This window comes from Peromyscus maniculatus, chromosome 4 (assembly GCF_049852395.1).
Source record: "Peromyscus maniculatus bairdii isolate BWxNUB_F1_BW_parent chromosome 4, HU_Pman_BW_mat_3.1, whole genome shotgun sequence".
Taxonomy (NCBI): Eukaryota; Metazoa; Chordata; class Mammalia; order Rodentia; family Cricetidae; genus Peromyscus; species Peromyscus maniculatus.
Window position 1 is genome coordinate 114,538,848 of NC_134855.1, and position 8,974 is coordinate 114,547,821.

Genomic DNA, 8,974 nt, shown 5'->3' on the forward strand with positions numbered 1-8,974 from the left:
TTCTAGCAGTCAAGAGGATCAAACTCAGGTCCTAGATGTGGTATTTTTTTATCCCCCCCTCCTTGGTATTATTTTTAAAGCAAGTGCCTTTTACCTCCCAGAGCATCTTGCCTGACCCTCCTGCCAATTCTTTTAGACCTCTGATAGCCTTCTAACAGATTCCTTTTATTTGAGATAGGAAATTTCTTTCATTTGCATGCAAACTTAGAGGCATTGCTGATACACCTGGCAGAATCCCTGACACAACAGATAATCAATGGATGCTGTAACATGAATAATCACAACCTGAATGTGTATCATCATCACATTTGCAAAATTGTGGGTTTTCTGATTCTGAAATACTCAGAAAGAAATTGAAAGAGAAAAGTCATGTTTCTACCTGCCAGAGACTGCCTCTCTGTTTTCTGTCAGTGTTTGAGTTTTTCAATGTCACAAAGCACATATTCACAATGTGTTACATGCGGTCAAGTTGCCTGAGCACTCCACTTACAACCATCTCATTGCATGATCCTCATAATGATCACATTCAATACCTCAGAATAGTCCATCATCTATCTGACCTAAAATACTGCCATCAGCCTCTGACATTTAGTTATACACACTCTTCTAATTTTTAATATACATTATAATGAATAACCTTTTACTCAAATGTTGCTAGTATTTACTTCCTTCTCAAAGACTAAACACAAAATAAAAAGAAAGATTTTTCAAACAATATGAATTTTAAAAAGCATTTACCAGATATCTTCATACTTGTCTCTCAGAAGGCTTTATGTAGCCTTCCTACTATGAGTAAATGAGGATGGCTCTGTTGATGCCTCCTTGTCAGTATTGCTACTTTTTACTATTTTTAATATTTAATACACACCTCACTTTTATTTGTATTTCTATTATTAATAGTAAGAAGATGAAATAGGTGTTTTCACTTGTCTTTTTTTAATGTCTTCCTTTTGAACTATTTGTTTAGATATTTGGACAACAGGGTGATGTTGATTGTTTAGAATTTGCAATAATTGTTCGGCATATTATCACATTAACTGTCATGGTTGATATCGCTGCTGCTCAATATATTTGTTTCATTTAAAAATGTATATATTTGCATACAACATATAATACTCAAATCTGTATTTTGTTTTGTGATTTCTTCCAGTGGCTTTATATTTAAGAATGCCTTCACCTCAAGTTAATTATGTATATTTTGTAGCTTTGCTTTGCAATTTCTTTATACATTTTTCGATATAGTTGGAATTAACTTTGGAGTCATGTAAGCCATGGATTTTAGCTCAATGTTTTCTTCAGATGTAGTCTATTTTCTTGAAGTTTTTGTCACACATTCCTATTTTTTAATGCTTCTTTCTTCTTTTAAAACTTGTTTGAGCCTATGTCCAGGCTATTCTCTCCAACTGATGTATTTATGAATTCCTTCAGTAGCACTATGCTGCTACCATGCTTGAGTTTGATGATTAGATTTAATTTTATTTAAACAGAGGAAAAACAACCACATCCATCTCCACCTCCATGCTGCATGCATGTACACACCTACACTATCCATGACACCTACACTATCCATGAAAAGCACATTTACCATTTTCAACCACCCATAAGTACACACAGCTTCTATGTACCCTCACCTACTTTTAGTCTCTGTAACTATCTACCTTCATCACCCACCACCATCCCCCAGCCCTGGACGCCATCCTTTGATTTAATTGTCTTCTGCTACAATATAGTTATTCACTCAGAACCATTTTGTTACTTTCTACCAAGCCACCTGCAAAAACTGTATAATAGATTTGGTGGTGGGGGGGGCACAAAAACTGTTTCATAATCTTTGTGTGTCTGTATTTCTGACCACGAATAAAGTATGGTTTTCTGTTTCCTTTTTTCTTAGTTTTATGCATCTTGAGAAAAAATTCATAGCTTTCTGCAAGTGTTTAATATTCCTTTTTATTCCCAAGTACTCTATCTATGCACAATTCCTATTTTTTCTCGATATTTATATACTGTTTCATGAATAGTACTACTTTCCAATATATGTTTGTCAATAAATGCTTGCATTTGGGGTAGCCTTTTGCTTTTGAAAATAAATTTTATAATCAACCATATTACTAAATCCTAATGAACTAATTGAGAGATTCAATTTATTCAACTCTGGGCCAATCATGTTTAACTAAAAATCAAGACACATTCTATGTTTTGGCTACTTGCATGGAAAACTTTACTTAACCATATGAATTAGATATTTTATTATTTTATAAAATAACTTTTAAGGAGATTTTTAAAGGATATGACTCTATAGCTACTCTAGATAACAAAAGTATACGGTGGATTCTTACATTGATCTGTGCTGGCTTCCTTCAAGTATAGTCTTTCCCAACCAAAGAATCATCCCTTGAATTAAATAAGACAAACAGTTTTAAATTTAATAAGATGTACAGTCATCTCTTGAATTCAACAAGACAAACTAGACAAGAAAAGCATATATAAAGATTTTTGACTGGAATATGCTCTAAATAAAAATCAATTTTTCTCTTCTATTAATCACAACAACGGCCAGAGTGGTTTAAAGGAAAAAACAGAACTCATGTGGATGGGTTCAGAAATTACATGTTCCTCTGTAAAAGAACAAATCTCCTTGTTTGTTAAGCATAAGTTTCTTATCATGAAAGAGTCCTTAATAACTGGTTTATCAAATCTTCATTGTGCTCATGAGATATGTAGTGTTCTGTATTTTTGGAAGGATTAGATAACCCCAGTGAAGATTATGAGGAGGGTCTTAAGAAAGCCTGGCTCACATTCCAACCTCAGTAATTAATTGCATTATTGTCATATGATATGATTACTTATTAGTTTCTAGAAGCCTAAAAATCTAGTTTTCTGTTGTCTGAGATCGAGCATGATGATCAGATCTATTAAACACATATTTGCAGACCATGTATTGATGTACTTTTTTACAAAAGTCTCAGTTGCCAGAAAAATACTCTAATCCAGTTAACTGCTAGCGAAACTGATTCTTAGAAGATGCATTTGTTAAAGCCAAGAATACTCCTCTTTTGAAGTTAGAATGAGGTTCTAAATTGTTCTTTTCATGCTAGTAAGAGAAACACAGTTTCTGAAAAAATAATGTCTTCAAATTTGCAAAGAAAATGCTATGAGGCAAAGTGTTCCTTCCTTCACTCATTCATCAGACACAGATTGAGCAACTTCTACATACAAGACACAAACTTAACATGGCAAAGCTTGTAGGTGTTAAAAGACCATACAAGTAACATAATATAAAATTATGGTATAAAGTATTAGTAAAGACAAAAATGTATTGAGAGATCTGGGTTGATGAGGAGGAGGTCAAGGAGGTTTTGGACTGGTAAAACAAAAGTGTTTTGGATGTTTACGACAGCAGGTCATTGTGACAGCAGCCCATAATGAGTGAGGCTGGACAAGTATGATACAGTCCTAGCATTTCTGGAAACTGTAACAGGTGTCTGGGTAGCATTTTATGCAAGGAACTGATCTGATCCTATCTTCTGTAATGGGGTGGGGGACAAGCAAGAAACCAGAGTGAGTCTTGTTAGCAAGTTATACTCATGATCTAGGGAAGAGAATACGATTTGGAGTTTCATAGTGACATCAGAGATACCAATGTCTGTTTGAGGAAAATATGTCAAAGCTTAAAGTAAAAGAATATTTGGAACTTTGGGATATTCAGGTCAAAGGAAATTTAGGTATCAAAGGTGACTCCTGCTATTCTGCCTAAATCATCTTCATAGACTCTGAATTATTTACCAAAATAAGAAAAGAAAAGCTGTAATATTTGGGCATCTATGGGACGTCACTGGTCAACAAATCCAATAGAGATAACCCTGGTATAGGGCTTTTTACTATCCTATGGTAAGGGCATTATTGTCCTGTTATAAGGTAAGTCCAGTGTATGAGTGTGTGTGTGTGTGTGTGTGTGTGTGTGTGTGTGTGTGTTTACAACGTAGGAAGTAATAAGTTTTAATGTGACTTTGCCAGGAAGTGCTTTATGCTAGCTATTTCTTCTCACATTCCCTCTATTGCTACCCCCCCATCCCAATATCACACTTCTTACCAAAACTCAGTGATGATTGAAGAAGAGAGAGGAGAAAGAGCCTGTGAATGACAAGGAAACAGCCTTTTCCAGTCAAAAACAGGAGAGTTACACCTATGAACTTCAACAATTGTAACAAGAACAAGACCTGCAAAAGCTCAAGCCCAACAAAATACCAGCGTGAATCAGGGAAATAGGTACAGAGTCCCGCACCCACCTGAAGAGATATTGGTACCTCTCAACTGCTGAGAGAGGGAGAGGTATTTTTCTTAAATGGTGTGATGTCTAGTAGCTCCAAAGCTCTCCAGAAGATAGCAACACACTGAATAATATATAGGCAGCATAAATTGGACTCCATGGGTTTTTTAAAAAATGGACAAAAAGTGGGATGGATCTGGTCAGGACTCAGGGAGAAGTTATTATAATCAAAATACATTGTATGAAATTCTCAAAAAACTAATAAAATATTTTAAACAATCTAAGTCAACCCCACAAGAAAGAAATAAAGAAAAACATAAAGGAAAAAAGAAATCTATGGACAATTGAGATAACTCAAGATGTAAAGGTGCTTGCCAATGGATCTAATGATCAGAATTCAATCCTTGGGACACACATGATAGGAGAAAATTGATTCTTGCTAGTCGGCCTCTGACCTCTTCACATATGGTACACACACATAGACACACAATAAACAAGTACATACATACATACATAACTGTTTTACAAGGTTAACCACCCTCCATCTGATTGCTCTACACCAATGAGTGTAGAAGCAGCATAAATTGGACTCAGTTGTACACACACACACACACACACACACACACACACACACACACACATATATATATGTATATATATATATATATATATATATATATATATATATATATGAGACAAATTTAGGAGGGGAAGGAGGATGAACCTGGGAAGATTTAGCGAGGGGAGTGGGGAGTAAATATTACCAACATACATTTTATGCATGTAAGAAATTCTCAAAGAACTAATAAAAATATTTTTTTAAAAAAATTGAGGCCGGGCGGTGGTGGCGCACGCCTTTAATCCCAGCACTTGGGAGGCAGAGCCAGGTGGATCTCTGTGAGTTCGAGGCCAGCCTGGGCTACCAAGTTAGCTCCAGGAAAGGCGCAAAGCTACGCAGAGAAACCCTGTCTCGAAAAACAAAAAAAACAAACAAACAAAAAAATTGAAAATATTTTTAAAAGAAAAGTTATGTAGCATTTTCATTTATTTATTCATTTTGCTGTTCTTTTTACTGTTCTGTGTTGTCTTGTTAGTACAGCCAAAGGGGAGCAGATTATGTAAAATCACTTAGGGGCATCTATAGAAGACCCAAGTCCCGGCTTGTTGCAGTTTCTGTGTGATACATAAGCGAGGTGTCTATGATCCTGCTCTTCACTATCATACTTGAGAATACAAAACTTTAATAAATTAGTTGGATTACATATTCTTTGAAGTGTTTCCTGAACTCAAATCTTTCTTTATGTTTTGAAACTTGCTCGCACAGTATTGATGCTATCAATATTATAAGGAAGGTTAGTAAACAGTAAAATTCTGTCTCCCCCAAATTCATGACAACCCAGAACCTGTCCATGTGACCTAATTTGGAAGATAGATTTTTGCAGATGTAATTGAGTTAAGGCATAACCAGAGTAAGCTCTAAAATCCAGAGGAATTGAGGAATTTAGGAATTCCTTATATGAAGACTGAAATCTTGACAAATGAATAGACACAGAGAAGAGGCCATACAAGATAAAGTTAGAGGCAGAATGCCTGAGACTGTGAGAGCCTGAGTTGGGGAGCATGCACTCTTTCTAATAGCACCAGAAGGTCACTCTGCTAACACCCTGGTGTTGGACCTAAAATGCCCCAATCTGTAATACAATAAATTCCTATTGCTTTAAGCTACCAAGTTTGGGGTGAATGGTTATGTCAATGCTAAGAAACAAACCAATTTGGAACACTTAAGTGAAAGCATGTGTCTTAATCTGACTTGTATAATCAACACATATAATATTGGTTCCAAACACATACATTTCCTTTTCAAAAAGGATGGCCACCATGTCCCAGTGCTTCATATTGTTAGCAATGCCCACGTTTACCCATTTACGTGGGCTTTGCTACTCACAGACCTGTATTGCTGATGAAGAAATTAAATAGCTTGCACAAAAATCACAGAGCTAAATACAGAAGAACTAGAGTTCAAATTTAGCTTTATTTCATCACCAAGATGACACTGTATCCCTGAACACCTGCCTTTCATACCTATCCAATGCAGCAAACTCTGAGGATGTAGAAGAGGCATTGATAACCTGGTTTTTAATGCCTATAATCAAAACTCACATTTTTTTAATTAAGGGATAACCTGTAATGATGGTACAATCAATCCGTTGTTCACAGAGGAACACAGTTTGTTCTAATACAAGTATTAATGAACTCGCCATCAACTTCTACTGCTTTCATTAGAAGTTCTGCTTTGCACGTGTATATTCAAAGTCAAGGTCTTATCAGATTGGACATTTGCAGCTTTAATTTACTTAAATGCATTTCCTTCTTGCACTCTCTGTTTCATTTCCCTGATACTGACTCATTTGCCACCTAACAAGATCATAAGAATAGAGAGTGTAAGTGCAGAGGAAAGTAGCTAAACTTCATAGTCACAGACAGATGCACAGCCTTAAATGATAAAACAAGAAATAAAGGCATGTTCTAAATTTACCTTTCCTCTCTCCCAGTGGGCCATGCTGCTGATCATAACAGATACAAATGTAAGGTGTCACAGCTGTTGTTGTAGAATGTCAACTTCAAGAAGGCTGGTGTGGGAGGGGCTTCTGCAAGGAGTACCTTGTCCATCTGGACTCAAATTAAAGAAGTTGCCGCATGCCACCAAATCCCACTAGAGGATCTCTGATATTTTGTGAAGAAAGACCCTGTGGCCAGGTCTCTCCATTTCTCCAGAAGTATACTCAGTTTTCCAAGCTGTTATTAACTATTGACCATGACACTTTCTTCTGGTTTCTTTTTTTCTTTATTTAAAAGACCTCCTCACATAGCCCTGTACAGGGCTAGGGTTCCCTTAACTGAGATGTGAACGCTGGCAATTAACTTCTACCCTATCCCAACGGAAAGCTCCAGATACACACGGTTTCAAAAAAGGATGCTCACACTTGTGCTCCAAACTGGACACCGACAGTCTCGAGACTTTTTAAGTTTATCCTCTAGGAGGTTGACATTGCACACAATTTTAACCAGTTTGGAAGTGAGGTTCTCTTCCACATTCTGCCTACCGGTGCTCACCTGCAGAAGTTCTTTCCCAATCCATTGCTACCCACCAAGCGAGCAGACAGAGACAAATAACAAAGGAAAACACAGTCCCATAAAGGTTTCGCTATTGCATCTTGTGGTCCACACCTGCTAAAAGACAAAAACCATATGGGAACCCTGCCCTGGCAATGCATCCAGCACCCCCTGGGAGCAGCAGGCACTGTCGTACCATCGGCAGGGCGTGCGCGAGTACATACACAAAGAACTGGTGCCGAGCTTGGTAGCCTTTCGGGGTACCAGCAGACTCCTAGAGCTTGCATCCAGGGTGATCTCCTACGCCCTCCATCCCAGCATAAAAGCGCTATCCTTTATTTGACCGGTGAAGAGCCCAGGCTGGATGATATTGCATGGGTTGGGGGTTGGGGAGTGGGCGGACCCCGGATCCCTTGCCCATCTTCGGAGGACCCTAGCCTTTGGCATCTCTTAGGAGATGCACAATCAATTGTGCTGTCATAGAGGTCTCCTTTCGCATCCTCTCTGGGCAAAGCCAGATGCCCGGCGTAGCAGCCGTGCGCATCTTGGCAAGCGCCGTTTCTGGAGCCGCTACCCATGCAAGCCGACCTGCCCCGTGCGCCTGCCTACCTGGTGGCTGGCTGTCAGCAGCGAAGCCGCGGTACCTCATCTGCTTCTCCTCTGCTGCTACATCTGCTATATCGCTCCGAGCGCCATGTTCCTGCTCTCCCCGGGCGCACGCTGGGGAACTACTACGGCTGGGTAGGGGCAAGGGGGGCGGGGGCCTGCGGAGCGGGTGGGGGCAGAGCCAAAGCTTTCTACTCTCCTCCCAAACCTCTCCCAGCAACTGAGCATGCCCAAGCCGCCTGGTTTCGCCCCTAGGAGGACTGTCCGCTGAGACTACTCAGCTGCTCCGGGTTTTCAGGGCAGCCGGCTGTAAGAAAGCTGTAGCAATTGAGGGGGGGTGAAAGGGGGGAGTGTGGAGGGAGTGTCTGCACGCTGGAGCTGGAGAAAGCAGCCAATCGGATTACACTTTCCTTCTACCATCCCCCTGCGGGCTGCTCCTGCATGTCCCTTCCTCATGTATCCCAGTTTGCCCAAATCTTGTGTAGGACCTTTGCGGAGCTGCGCTACATCAGGACGCTAGCTAGGAGCCTCTTTGCCATCCCTTGGTCCCGTGCTTCGCAAACTTTAATGAGTCTATGAATTGAAATGCAGATTCGGATTCAACTGACTGGCCCTGAGATTTTGCAAGCGAAATAACTTCCCAGGAGATATTTGGTGCCTTGTAGCTGGCTGGCCCTCTGAAAGGTCAAGAGGTGCAAGAATCAGAATCACCTTCTGTAACCTCTGCTCGGTCATGTCCTTTCATCAGCAATGGTCCCTTGAGCCAAAGGAGTTACCTTCTGCTTTGGATGGCGGCAGCAATTCAAGTGAAGGTGTCCCTGGGGATGCGTGCCTTTCCTGGAAGGAAGCTCTGTAGGGCAGACACTGAAGACACATCTTAAGGTGATTGCTTAGATTAAGAATTTGGCGTTTAGGAGAAGATGGACTCTTGGTCCAATTCACAATCGCTTTGATACTCTCGACTAGGAAACTCCGGGTCAGTTGACC

General features: G+C 39.6%; 1 protein-coding gene across 1 annotated transcript in view; it reads right to left on the bottom strand.

Moving 5' to 3' along the window:
* The window catches only part of Pak5 (p21 (RAC1) activated kinase 5), a 305,931-nt gene extending 297,656 nt beyond the window's left edge, over nucleotides 1-8,275 (bottom strand). Inside the window, exon 1 of the mRNA XM_006983961.4 lies at nucleotides 7,991-8,275. The gene's annotated coding sequence lies outside the window, so the exon portion shown is untranslated. The remainder of the gene's footprint in view (nucleotides 1-7,990) is intronic.
* Nucleotides 8,276-8,974: the final 699 nt, after the last annotated feature.